At 39.6% G+C, this 14,473-nt stretch overlaps 1 protein-coding gene, 2 non-coding genes and 1 pseudogene across 3 annotated transcripts in view; 3 read left to right on the forward strand and 1 right to left on the reverse strand.

Moving 5' to 3' along the window:
• Positions 1-14,473, reverse strand: part of CLTC (clathrin heavy chain) — a 79,902-nt gene that overhangs the window by 63,730 nt on the left and 1,699 nt on the right.
• On the forward strand, positions 3,589-3,691 carry LOC126025473 (U6 spliceosomal RNA). The gene has a single exon (XR_007501464.1). It is a non-coding gene; the product is annotated as a U6 spliceosomal RNA (small nuclear RNA).
• On the forward strand, positions 10,932-10,992 carry LOC126030051 (uncharacterized; annotated as a pseudogene).
• On the forward strand, positions 11,630-11,734 carry LOC126030012 (U6 spliceosomal RNA). The gene has a single exon (XR_007503065.1). It is a non-coding gene; the product is annotated as a U6 spliceosomal RNA (small nuclear RNA).

Below are 14,473 nucleotides of genomic sequence, written 5' to 3' on the forward strand. Positions count from 1 at the left end.
CATTGTTTTTTGTATGCTCCACAAATTTCAAGCGACAAATATAAGCCTTTAAACTTGTGCTGCTCCACACCTACATGTTGACCTTTAACCTTTAGGCAATCTTTTGGAAATTTTTATTCTTGTAATTTACTTCATATTGTTCATAATAATCCACTCGGAACCTATTCTGTCATACTTCTCACCAACTAAATTCAGAAATTTACCTCTAAATTTAAAAAAAATTAAGGTAATCTTCCATTTCCATATTCTTTTTTTTTTTTTTTTTTTTTGGTTTTTGGGCCACACCCAGCAGTGCTAAGGGGCTACTCCTGGCTGGCTGCTCAAAATAGCTCCTGGCAGGCACGGGGGACCATATGGGACACCGGGATTCGAACCAACCACCTTTGGTCCTGGATCGGCTGCTTGCAAGGCAAATGCCGCTATGTATCTCTACGGGCCCCATTTCCATATTCTTGATCTAAAAAAATAAGTAACTCTGTTCCTAAATGCCTTTAGATTAAGTTTGTTTTCTGTTCTTTTAATTTTATTTGGGGGAGAAGGTTCAGGCAACACCCAGTTGTGCCCAGGGGCCATATATTGCACTGGGAAACAAACTGAAATGGTGTGGTTTTATTAAAACAAGCACCTCATTCTCTGTAATATCTGCCCAGTACCGCTTTTTTTCTGTTCTTTTAACCCAATGGCTCACAACTCATATTTGGTCCACCACCAATTCTTTTCAGAGAAAAAATAATCAATCAACAATCCTCTATAAATCTATCTTCTTTAAGCACACAATCAGAAACTAACCCCTCATAGAGCACCAGAGAATTTTACCACCACCCCTTAAAACACTGGTTTAACCTATTATCTTAATGGGTCTTTCCATTCCGTTATATCAAGTTTATCTGCATATTAGAATTAATTTTTTTAAGGTTTTCAGGAAGGGGAAGGAGAAGGGAGTTTCCTCTAAGAGGTTAAACTAAGAGGTTAAAATGCTTGCTTGCTTTAGGCTGAAGCAGCTAGTAGGGCATTTGCCTTGCAAGAGACTGACCCAGTTAGATCCCCAGCATCCTACATATCCAAATGGTCCCCAGAGCCTGTTAGGAGTAAATTCTGAGGAGTGAACCCACCCAAAAACTTAAAAAAAAGCTTGCCTTGCATGTAGTTATTACCACCACAAACCTGATACCCCAAATAAAAACTAACAACTTAAGGGGAAGCACCCTATATGCTAAATAGGCACTCATCTTCCCAATTCAGTTACTCCCTGGATACCAATAAAATTTTGATAACATGGAGAAAATGTGAAAAATAAGATACATATACATACATATATACATATACATATATATATATATATATATATATATATATATATATATAATATAAGCTAAAGAGAATGCCTGATGCAGCTGCAGTTGCAAACAGTTGGACAATCTCCCCAAAACATGATACAGGATTATTTTCCCTAAAATTCAGAAATTCCTACTAAATATATATCCAATTGAACTTGTCCTATGGTCCTAAAGTGGAAATAATCCCAATGCTCATCAACTGATAAAAGGACACATAAAATGTGCCATAAACATTCAATGGATTATTATTTAGGGAAAAAAACAAAACCCTGATAGGTAAGATATGGAAGAGACTCAAACATTACTCAGTAAAAGAAATTAGATATATAGGTCAGGTTATAAATTAGATGTATAATGTATATCCAAAATAGAGTTAACCCACAGATTTAATGCTTGCCAGAAGATGGGAAAAAGGGGAAATGAAAAACTGTTGAATTGGGGTAAAGAAAATCTTTTGCAACTAGATACTAAGAATGATTACACAGCACTATGAATCTTCTGAATACCATTAAATTGTTTACAATGGCTAATTTTAGGTTAGAAGAGTTTTATCTCTGGCAAGAGAGACAATACAGTGCTTTCCATGTCAATAGGATTCAAGCCTGGCACCATATGGTCTCCTGAGCATCCCTAAGTGTAAATGAAACAAAAAAAAAACCTCTCATCTCAATTTCAAAAAGGGCATCAGGCCCTATTAAATTACAAACTTTTAGGTGAGTATACTTATTACATCAAAGTAGTCTCCTTATAGTTTACATAAACATTTAAAATTATCTTGGAAATTTTTTTCTACTAATCTTCCAGAAATCATTTCACTCAAAGTATTCATTAGCACATTTCACATTAGTATCTTCATTAGCAGTGGAAAGTCACCCCCAATTCCTTAAAGTGTTTTTTCAGTCCACAAGGATATCATCATACAATTTTATAATATGCCTCAAATTTTCTTTTGCATATATGAAGGCATTTTTTCCATTGCTTTTGAATTGGGATCTCTAGAAATATATCCCTAATGAACTGGTTGTTTCACTCTCTTGATACTAACATTAATTAGTAAAAACAATCTTAGCCTACTTTCAATAAAACAACGTTCTGTGAGGAATGGGTTTCATTATTCATTCTTTCACTGAAAGTGAGTTTCTAAGAACCTACCTTTAACATTAAAATTATTGAAATATTATCATGATAAAAAAGAAACTAGTCGGGCCCGGAGAGATAGCACATGGGCGTTTGCCTTGCAAGCAGCCGATCCATGACCAAAGGTGATTGGTTCGAATCCCAGTGTCCCATAAGGTCCCCCGTTCCTGCCAGGAGCTATTTCTGAGCAGACAGCCAGGAGTAACCCCTGAGCACCGCTGGGTGTGACCCAAAAACCAAAAAACAAAAACAACAACAACAAAAAGAAACTAGTGGCCTAGAGTGATGATAAGGCAGGTAGGGCGCATCTGCCTTGCATTGGGCCAACCAAGTTCAATCTCTGCTGTCCCGTATGGTCCCTAAGTATCACCAGGAGCAATTAAAGAGGGAAGAACCAGAAGTAACTCCTGAGCACCACTAAGTATAGCCCAACACCCTCCCAAAAAATAAAGAAAAAACTATCTGAGATTTGCGTAGTTCAAAAGGGCTAAATATAGAATATACAGAAAGTGGAAAGAAAGGTTTTGTATGCTATGCACTCCTTACACCTTTGCCCCTTAATTATTTACCAGCAAATAATAAGATCTATCTAAAATGGTGTTTGCTAACCTAAATATATGATAATCTCTGGTTTCACTCTATCTACACTTTGGTGGTTTTTTTAGACCCTCTTTCTCTAATGAGCAGCTGGTCTGCAAATAAATGAGAGCACCTCTCAATACAATTCCTTTTTCTGGTGCAAAGGATCAAACTATTTTTTCCATCTACTAGTATTCCCACAACTTCAAAATATGGAAATAAGAGCTGAATAAAGTCTTGCATGCTTGATCAGGCTTGATGGACACCAGGCACCATCCCTGACACCATATGGGAGGGGTGTGGTCTCTGGCCTCCACAGCACAAAGCTCTCTGACCTTACGGATGTGTGCTGAGTCACATGATGCCCACCCTGAAATAGCCTCTGTGAAGCAACAGGACATTAAAAATAAACATAATTTAAAAAGAGGACCCCCTACCACTGACATCATATGATACCACAAAGCAGAGAGACAGTGTAGTCTCTGAGCACTGCCAGGCATGGCCCTCAAACCAAAACAAAAATTCCAGGGGCAGTGCTCGCTTCAGCAGCATATACTAAAATTGGAACGATACAGAGAAGATTAGCATGGCCCCTGCTCAAGGATGACACGCAAATTCGTGAAGCGTTCCATATTTAAAAAAAAAAAAAAATTCCAGGGACATGCAAAAAGTATGTCAATGTGAGAAAATAGACTAGATATAGAAAATGAGGAAAAGGAAAAACCTGGTAAAACCCCAAGATCCTGAGTAAATGATAATCCTCCCCTCTTTAGTATGTAATATACATGTTCCCATCTGATCCCCCAACCCTGCCAGGAGTGATCACAGCCCTGATCACTCCTGGGTGTAGCCCAAACAGCCCTTCACACACACCCCAAACCCTCCAACAGAAGGGCAAAAAATCATAAATAGTATATGGGTATCTTTACGACATGTGATATAAATTAACAGCATAGTTTATTTGTACAAGGACCAGAGAATATAAATGAGGAAGTTCAGACAAGCTAAAATCCTAGTAAATTAAACAGAGTTCAGATTAACTATGGGAGATAATTTTCACAGTAGCATTTTGCAAAATTTACATTTAAAAAATGTGATTACAGGGCCCGGAGAGATAGCACAGCAGTGTTTGCCTCGCAAGCAGCCGATCCAGGACCAAAGGTGGTTGGTTTGAATCCCGGTGTCCCATATGGTCCCGCGTGCCTGCCAGGAGCTATTTCTGAGCAGACAGCCAGGAGTAACCCCTGAGCACCAACGGTGTGGCCCAAAAAACCAAAAAAAAAAAAAAATGTGATTACTTGTAAGAGACTTGATTCTTCTTTCAGAAATAAGCTTTAAAACGCTTGGCTTCATTACTTAAAAAGTATTTATCCGGGGCCGGGTGGTGGCGCTGGAGGTAAGGTGCCTGCCTTGCCTGCGCTAGCCTAGGACGGACCGCGGTTCGATCCCCCGGCGTCCCATATAGTCCCCCAAGAAGCCAGGAGCAACTTCTGAGCGCATAGCCAGGAGTAACCCCTGAGCGTCACAGGGTGTGGCCCAAAAACCAAAAAAAAAAAAATAAAAAAAAAATAAGTATTTATCCAATGATTCAGAACAGGCAGTTCTGCCTCTAAAGTAAAATCTTACTTTCCACTCTATGGTTATACTACTCAAACTAAGCAAGTGTGTCCTACTCCCACCATTCCCCCTCCTTAAGCACAATGGTTGTTCTTGAATACTATTCAACTTTTACATTATTATTAGCACAAAAAACATGAATACGTAGTAAAATAGAAAGCAGAAGTGGCCTATTTCACAAGTGGCTTCAGACTGAAACACATTCACTCTCTTCTGTTATTAAGGAAACAGTTTTAAATAAGTCTAATGATTATACTTTTAATCTGTGTCATCTTTTGAAAGAACTTGGATCAGTTCCTTTGTAACTATCATTTAACTATTAAAAGCATAAAAAAATGCTGGTTCGCTGACCTCATACATTTAATAATATAAAAACTATTACCCTAAAAACAAATAATTGATAGATTGTGTGCAGACATCACAGCATATTCACAAAGTGTGGTCTATTCTGGAGTTCCAATTATACCGATCATGGACCAGGGAACTAGTTCAAAATACTATAGTAGGGGCCGGTGAGGTGGCAATGGAGGTAAGGTGTCTGCCTTGCAAGCGCTAGCCAAGGAAGGACCAGGGTTCGATCCCCCAGCGTCCCATATAGTCCCTTAAAGCCAGGGGCAATTTCTGGGCGCTTAGCCAGGAGTAACCCCTGAGCATCAAACGGATGTGGCCCGAAAAACCAAAAAATAAAAAAATAAAAATAAAAATAAATGCTATAGTAGATACTATGCATTTAGGGAACCTGAGTTTGATACCTAGCACTGCATGGACCTCCAAAGATATCCAGGTCTGTTATTGACAACCTCAAACACCAGGGAGCCCACAGTAGTAGTACTCATTGTTTTGTTTGGTTTGGTTTGGGTTTGGGTTTTTTGAGGCCACACCAGGCAGCGCTCAGGGGTTACTCCTGGCTCTGGGCTCAGAAGTCGCTCCTGGCAGGCTCAGGGAAACTGGGAATCGAACTGGGATCCATCCGAGGCTGGCCAAGTGCCCTACCACCATGCTATTGCTCCAACCCCAGGCATTACATTGTTTGACTCAAGCATCAAACCTTCAGGAGGGCACAGCTGAGCAAAGTACTGCTGAGAATGGCTCCAAAGCCCACTGAGCACTACCTGGAAAGAATTCTCTATCTTCAACCACAATAATAAGCTCATATCAGTTGATTCATCAAATGAAGAAATAGCACCTCAAAAGAACAAGTATTAAAGTCTAACAATCCACTACGAGACTCCACAACTATGAACTTCAGTTTTCACATCTGTAAATTAAAGCTAACCCTACCACCTGAATTATCTTTTAAAAATTTATTATAAGCACTATGACTTGCAATACCATTGACGATAGATTTTCATGCATTTTATAATGTACTTTCTACCATCTTTTCCCAATTTTATTACAGGAGGACTATAAAATATTTAGCAGTCCTGCATATAGTAGATGCTCAAATAATCACAGCTATAATGGTCAGTTTATTGTGAACTTGAAAATTTCAGGACAATTAAGATTTGATATTTACTTAATTTCCCCCTCTAAACTAAGACAAAATCTTTTTTTTTTTTTTTAATTTTTGGTTTTTGGGCCACACCCGGTGTCACTCAGGGGACCATATGGGTCGCCGGGGGATCAAACCAGTCTGTCCTAGGTCAGCCGTGCATAAGGCAAATGCTCTACCGCTGCACCACTGCTCTGGTCCCAAAATCTTAAATTCTTTCAGAGATGTAGGGATGTGACTCAGTAGTAGAGTACCTGCATTGCATGTATAAGGGCTGCTTAAGTCAGCCCCACATCAAACAGCTATGACCCCTTGCTCATTGCAATCATGTGTGCAAACCCCATCACCACCATAACAAAATAAGGGAATTTTGTCTTTCCTAACAGAAGACACAAAATTCAAGTCTGACAGATGTCTTCTGCATAATACCTTCAGATCCAGGTCTCTAGGCATTCATTCAAATTAAGAGCATTAGCTTAGCCATAGGCACCTGGTTGAAGAGAAAAAAAGATACCTGGAAACAATTTACAAAGGGTATCAAGAAAAGTTAATTTCTGGCCGGGCGGTGGCGCTGGAGGTAAGGTGCCTGCCTTACCAGCGCTAGCCTAGGAGACGGACCGCGGTTCGATCCCCCGGTGTCCCATATGGTCCCCCAAGCCAGGAGCGACTTCTGAGCGCATAGCCAGGAGTAACCCCTGAGCGTTATCGGGTGTGGCCCAAAAAAAAAAAAAAAAAAAAAGAAAAGTTAATTTCTATACAATATCTTTAGCACAGCAGAAATGTTAGTGAATTTTGAATAACCTACCTCTAATATGAAAGACTGAAATAATCACTTTTCAAGTACACCTGACTAAGGAAAACAAAAACTGGCAAGATGGCCTGAAGAGCAGTCACAGGTATTAATAAGTTTGCTTAGCATGTGGCCAACTGATGTTAGATCCCCAGTAATACACATGGTTCCATGAGCAGCTGTAAGAGTAATCCTTGAGCACAGAGACAGAAGTAAATCCTGTGTACCACTGGGTATGATCCAAACCTAATCCCCATGCCCCCAAATAAAAATATTTACCAGACTGGTGATATGGTTTAGATGTAGAGAACACATGTGCTCCACATATGGAAGGTCCTGATGTCAGGGATGCTCTGAATAAAGCAACCCTGAGCATCACTGCATCAATGGCAATGTTCCAAAATGAGTTGGAACATAAAAACAGATTAAGTTTTCTTTATTTTGAACAGCTCAGAAATAATATTAATTATATATCATGGGGCCGGAGAGATAGCACAGAAGTAAGGCGTTTGCCTTGCAAGCAGATGGTTCAAATCCCGGCATCCAATATGGTCCCCTGTGCCTGCCAGGAGCGATTTCTGAGCACAGAGCCAGGAGTAACCCCTGAGCGCCGCCAGATGTGACCCAAAATCCAAAAATAAATAAATAAATAAATATATATTTTTATATATAAGAATCTGTATTAAATCTTACACAATTATCAAACATTCTGTAACTTACATGGTTATAATTATGTATCGACAGTCTTTGCCAACTAACTAATGCAAGAATGCAAACTGTGGTCTTATTCATCAATTTGTCCGTGTCAAACACTCTAGTGTTGTCAAGCTCTCAACTCTCAGGCAACTATCAATATTTACAAATGATTAAAATCTAAATTGCAAACAAAGTAGTGTCGCTGGTTGAGATATCTGAATTAAATATATTGGACAGAAATTAGGTAGCTAATTTTCCCAAGATGCTATAATTAATACTTTAATGTTCATGATTTAAGGGCTTCATAATAAGAGACTAGCTTTAAAGGTGCTGTCCAAAATTGACCATCTGAAATGTATTTGCTGTGAATTTAAAATTAAATTTAGGGGCTAACAATGTATCTCAAAAGGGTGAAGCACAAGCCTTACTAAAAATTTAATTCCTGCACCGGAGCTCAACAGGGTCTGAACTCTGAAGCATCAGGTGCACACGGTGAGCGTCACCTGGAGTTCCTGGGTCCCCAGGTTTCTGGGCACTGCCAGGGAGGTCTCCACTGCAAATCAACTTAAACAAAAACTAGCCATTCAATGTTGGAAAACTTAAGTACATTAGGAATAATCTAGGTATGCAAGACTATTTTATTTTTAAATTTTGGTTTTGGGTACCCAGTGATGCATAGAGCTTACTCCTGGCTTTGCACTAGGAAGACCATATAGGTACTAGGGATCAACCCAAGTCTGCCAAGTATAAGACAAATGCCCTACTCTACCCATTGTTTTCACCTCAGCTCAAAAAAGACTACTTACCAAATGTCAATATTAAAAAACTAAATTCGGAGCAAATTATAAAACTGTAAACAAATCTCATTTGTAAAGTTTATACTTACTACAAGTTGAAATTCTGAACTTTGGTATACTGAATTAAGTAAAACATGAAAATTAATGTCACTTTCTAGTTTTAATATGGTTATGGAAAATGTAGCTACACATACAGGCTCATATTTTTCTACTGGACAGTACTAATCTTAGTTACTAGCAAGGCCCTGAACTATTTATACCATATTATTAATCTTTTGGTTTGTTTTGAGGCACCAAGTGGTGCTCTGGGATCACTTCCACAAGTGGTCAGAGGATAATGTTGATGCCAGGTTTGAACCTTCTTTATGACCAGGAGGTTCAAGTTTGAACCTAAATATAAACTACATGTAAAGCATGCATTCCTGTTCTTTAACTATCTCCCTTGGCCTTGCTAATCATATTTCAAGTCAATAAAAAATTTTCAGAGAAATAATCTCTTTGGGCAAAGTCCAAAAGCAAAATACAACACCCCCCCCCACACACAAACCCACATCAAAACACCAACAACAAAAAAACCCACACTAGGATATCTTATAATTTCTCTTAGTACCAATCATTTTATTCCTTTGGACTATTTTGTGCAGAAGACAGCAAGTTCAAATCCTAGTCTGATATTCTTCTTGTGAATATTATGTTCAGCCTCAATTTCTTCTACTGTTTAAGAAGTATGATGGGTGGGTTTAGTGAGAACCTGAAATTTATGCGGCATAAAGATTACATATGCCATTTCCTTCTGATTACTAGTCAGTGTTTGGCATTACCACTTTCCAAAAGGCTGTATTCACATAACACTTTCAAGTAATAAATACTTTAGGGCAAGGAAAAAGCTGATTCAACTAATGTGCCTCTTTGCATTCAAGAGTCCTGAGTTTGATCCCCAATACTGAGCTTGGAGTTAACCCGAAGCACCACTAGATATAGCCTAAAAACAAATAAAAAATTTCCAAATAATGAAAATTTTAGCTAACAGAAAGTTCTGACATAAATATGGGGAGTCAGATAAATCTTAACTCTTACAAAGCACATCATTTGGCTTGTAATTATGTAGTTCTTTATAGTAGTGAATGCCTTCACCTGGGTACGTATGTTAAAATAAAAAAAAAATAATAAGGGGTTGGAGGTGGCAGTAGAGGTAAAGTGTCTGCCTTGAAAGTGCTAGCCTAGGACGGACAGTGGTTCGATCCCCTGGTGTCCCAAGCCAGGGGCTATTTCTGAACACATAGCCAGGAGTAACCCCTGAGCGTCAAACAAGTGTGGACCCTCCAAAAAAAAAACAAATAAAATAAATAAGTACTGAAGCAATAAGTAGGGCACTTGCCTTGCACACATCTTACCAGGTTTGATCCCTGGCATTCCATATGGTTCCTAGAGCTCACCAGCAATGATTTCTGAGGACAACCTCGGAGTACCACCGAGGTTCCCCACCAAAAAAATTAGGGGGCCACAGAGATAGTAAAGAGAGTAAGGCACATGCCTTATATGCTATGACAATGGTTCAAACCTGGCACCACATATGGTCTACGTGTGGCCCAAAATATAAAACAAAGGACCAAGAAAGTAGCTCAGGGGTCAAGGGTACAATCTCTAACATCATATACTCCCATCCCAGAACCATTTGTTGAAGCCCTGCAGTCCTCCTACAGTACTAGGTGACTATGGTGGTCCCTAGCATCACATCACTGAGTCCAAGAAATGAAACATCAGAACCCCTTTGCCCTATCTTAAATTTTTTCCTAAACAGAGTAAAAGAACATTCATTAGATTTAGGCACACCATTTAGCTAAGTATTACACTATTAGTAAATTTCTAGAAAATGATATATCATAAACTTGAAAGCTATTCCCAGAGTATACTTCAGCATAATTCCAAACAATATGCACCTCTTTCCAGACAGCCCAGTCAAGCAGATAGCAAGCATAAGCCTGATTAGCAATGCTTTCTCTTTGTAACAAAAATGGTGGCAAGAACCACTACCATTCAATTCGCAACTATTACATTCCTGTAATTATAGACCAAAGAAGTGTTGAGATTTTTTGAGACACAAAGAACCTGGAAATCCAGTGGTGTGTCATTTGTTATAAAGATATCTAAAGTACCAAAAATTGGGGCTGGAGAGATAGCACAGTAGTAGGCCGTCTGCCTTGTATGCAGCCAGCCAGGACTGACTGTGGTTTGAATTCCGGCATCCCAAATGGTCTCCCATGCCTGCCAGGACCGATTTCTAAGCAGAGCCAGGAGTAACCCCTGAAAGCCACTGGGTGTGGCCCAAAAACAAAACAAAGAATCTGCCAAGCTCAAATAGGCTACTGCTATCATCTTAAACACTTCCTTTAAAAATCCTTCACTACTTAAAAGTTGTAGTTAAGAGCCTAATGACAGATCCTTCAGTTTACAAAGGAGTCAAAAAGTATAAAAATCAATTTGTGGTGCTCACTTCGGTAGCACATATACTAAAATTGGAATGATGTAGAGAAGATTAGCATGGCCAGTGGTCGGCAAGCCACGGCTGGCGAGCCACACGTGGCTCTTAACACTTTTTAAAGCGGCTCTTCTGTGTGCTGGGTGGCCCACTCCAGGTGTCAGGACTCTGCTCCTAGCCTGTCAGTGCGCGCCCTTTGTGAAGCGCCAGCGGCTCCACACAGCTCTGATCAGAACATTAGTGTCTGTGAATTTGTCAGTCATTGTCAGGATGTAATTTTCTTTACATTGTAAGGCAAATTTTATAGAATTTAACCTTATCGATAAATAATATCGTTCTAAAGTTTTGTTTTATTAGTTGTGTTATTTGTATCCTCCTGGCCTATGTGGATACTTGAATGCAGAATATTCTCAATAAAAACTTATTGAAACTAAAAACAGTGTATCATCCTATGTATTTTCGGTTTAAAAATGTGGCTCTCTCGGGCCCGGAGAGATAGCACAGCGGTGTCTGCCTTGCAAGCAGCCGATCCAGGACCTAAGGTGGTTGGTTCGAATCCCGGTGTCCCATATGGTCCCCCGTGCCTGCCAGGAGCTGTTTCTGAGTAGACAGCCAGGAGTAACTCCTGAGCACCGCCGGGTGTGGCCCAAAAACCAAAAAAAAAAAAAAAAAAAAAAAAAAATGTGGCTCTCAAAATAAATTTCAATCATGGTTTGGCGAGATTTGGCTCAGTTGAAAAAAGGTTGCCCACACTGAGCATGGCCCCTGTGCAAGGATGACACGCAAATTCGTGAAGAGTTCCATATTTAAAAAATAAAAGTCAATTTGTGTATAGTTCACCTTTTCGAAGCTCTCTAGAGTTACCTCCTATGATCAATCTCCTCAATTCAAGTTTCCAGTTCTTTTAGAAATCTGTCCACCACTTAGAAAACTGGCAGACACCTAGTGGTCAAAAACCTAAGACACCAACCAATTAAGTAATTTATTCTTTCTTTTCTTTTTTTTTTTTTTTTTTTGTTTTGGGGCCACTCCAGATGGTTCTTATCACTCATGGCTCTGTGCTCAGAAATCTCTCCTACAGATTCTGGGGACCATAAAGGGGGGACACCAGGGATCGAATCCAGGTCAGATGTGTGCAAAAAAAATGTCCTACTTGCTGTGCTATAGCTCCAGCCCCACAAGTATTTCTTTATTTATTTTTTTGGGGGGGTCACACCCGGCAGCACTCAGGGGTTACTCCTGGCTCTGCGCTCAGAAATCGCCCCTTGCAGGCACCAGAGGGACCATATGGGATGCGAACCACCATCTTTCTGCATGCAAGGCAAATGCCTTACCCCCATGCTATCTCTCAGGCCCCAGCCCCCACAGGAATTTCTTATTAATTTTTAACAAGGGATAAAAATAAGAGATTGGGGGGGCCGGTGAGGTGGCGCTAGAGCTAAGGTATCTGCCTTGCAAGCGCTAGCCAAGGAAGGACCAAGGTTCGATCCCCCGGCGTCCCATATGGTCCCCCCAAGCCAGGGGCAATTTCTGAGCATTTAGCCAGGAGTAACCCCTGAGCATCAAATGGGTGTGGCCCGAAAAACCAAAAAAAAAAAAAAAATAAGAGATTGGGCAGGAGAGACAGTTGAAAAGCAAGGTGCATGTAGCTAACCCTGATCTGGTTCAATCCCCCAGTATGGAATGTAATTCCCTGAGCATTATCAGAAGCAAACCAGGAATACACTGAGGTGTGACCCAAACCACCCTCTCTCAAAATAAAGAAGAGATTATCCTGGAGAAAAAGTATGTAACAGGGGCTCTTTTTTTTTTTTTTTTTGGTTTTTGGGCCACACCCGGCGGTGCTCAGGGGTTACTCCGGGCTGTCTGCTCAGAAATAGCTCCTGGCAGGCACGGGGGACTATATGGGACACTGGGATTCAAACCAACCACCTTTGGTCCTGGATCGGCTGCTTGCAAGGCAAACGCCATGTGCTATCTCTCCAGGCCCGTAACAGGGGCTCTTAAACTTAATTATCACTTGTAGCATCCAGCTAGCCACATAATAAGTTCAACCTTAGGCAAGGCAAAGTATTCCAAAAAGTGAAGTAATGTATTTTTCGCTCTGTAAAATGCACCTGACTATAAGATACACATAGTTTTTGTTTTCCTGCCCTAGGATGCACATAATTTTTAGATGATCTTCTCCCCTGCACTCAGGCTTCAGTTTCAGGTGGCATTTGCTCCATAAGATGCACTTTTGGGGGGAAGGGGAGTACGTCTTATGGCATGAAATATATGTGTGTATGTATGTATATATCTGTACATATGTATATACATATATAAGCCTGTTTTATACATTAATTTTCTAATTGAAAGGAAATGGCTATTACTCAGATAACTACAGAAGATATCTTAGAACCTCTGATAAAAAGTGTTACTGAATCTGTTTTCAATTACTGAAAAGTTTATATTTCTATCTTTGCGATTTAACAGCTGCTAGCTTTTTAACAAATAAAAACTGTCAAATCATTAGACAAGAAGATTTATTACTGGGCATATTCATAATAAATGTAACTATGCCTGCTAGCATGTGTAAAATTTTACATATATTTGCATAAAATTATAAAGATATTCCAGATCATTTATATATATATAATATTCCAGATGTACTTCAGTGTGAGGATAAATCTATGTGTTCCCTCCCACCAAAGAACATTATTTTCCTCATTAATATTCACTTAATATTAACTTTTAACGAGTCACTTTTAACAGAATCATAGCAATTAAAACATGGACTGAGCAAGCAACTCTGGGCATAGATTCTGTCATTATTTTTAACCTTTTGTAAAATAGCGTGTTTTTTATTTTTAATTGGTAAGGTATATTCCACTTCTTCAGATGAACGATCAAAAAAGCATAAATGGGGGCCGGGTAGGTGGCGCTGGAGGTAAGGTGTCTGCCTTGCAAGCGCTAGCCAAGGAAGGACCGAGGTTCGATCCCCCGGCGTCCCATATGGTCCCCCAAGCCAGGGGCGATTTCTGAGCACATAGCCAGGAGTAACCCCTGAGCGTCAAACGGGTGTGGCCCAAAAACCAAAAAAAAAAAAAAAAAGCATAAATGGGGGCCAAAGCAGGTTAAAGATTTTGCCTGCATGCGGCTGACCGGGATTCCATCCCTGGCATCCCATATGGTCTCCTGAGGCCACCAGCAGTGATTCCTGAGCACAGGGCCAGGAGAAAGCCCTGAGCACCTCCAGGTGTATCCCGAAAACAAAAAACAAATAAAAATTTTTATAAAAACCATGAATAATGTAAATGAAAATATAAAGATGCATTTTTAAAATTTACTTTTAATAAAATGTCTATTGTTCATTACATTTGAAGAGGGATGAGAAAACCTGCTGATGCAAGCAAATGTGATTAAACCTGTAAAAAATAAACTGGAAACTGTTACCTGTAATCTAAAAATTAAACCTTTTTATTAACAAGAATCTTTTACGTTTGTTAGCCCAGTAGTAGAAATAAAAGAGAATTTAATGAGAAAGAATCTAACAGGCCACTTTAAGTG

Source organism: Suncus etruscus, chromosome 1, assembly GCF_024139225.1.
Source record: "Suncus etruscus isolate mSunEtr1 chromosome 1, mSunEtr1.pri.cur, whole genome shotgun sequence".
Lineage (NCBI taxonomy): Eukaryota > Metazoa > Chordata > Mammalia > Eulipotyphla > Soricidae > Suncus > Suncus etruscus.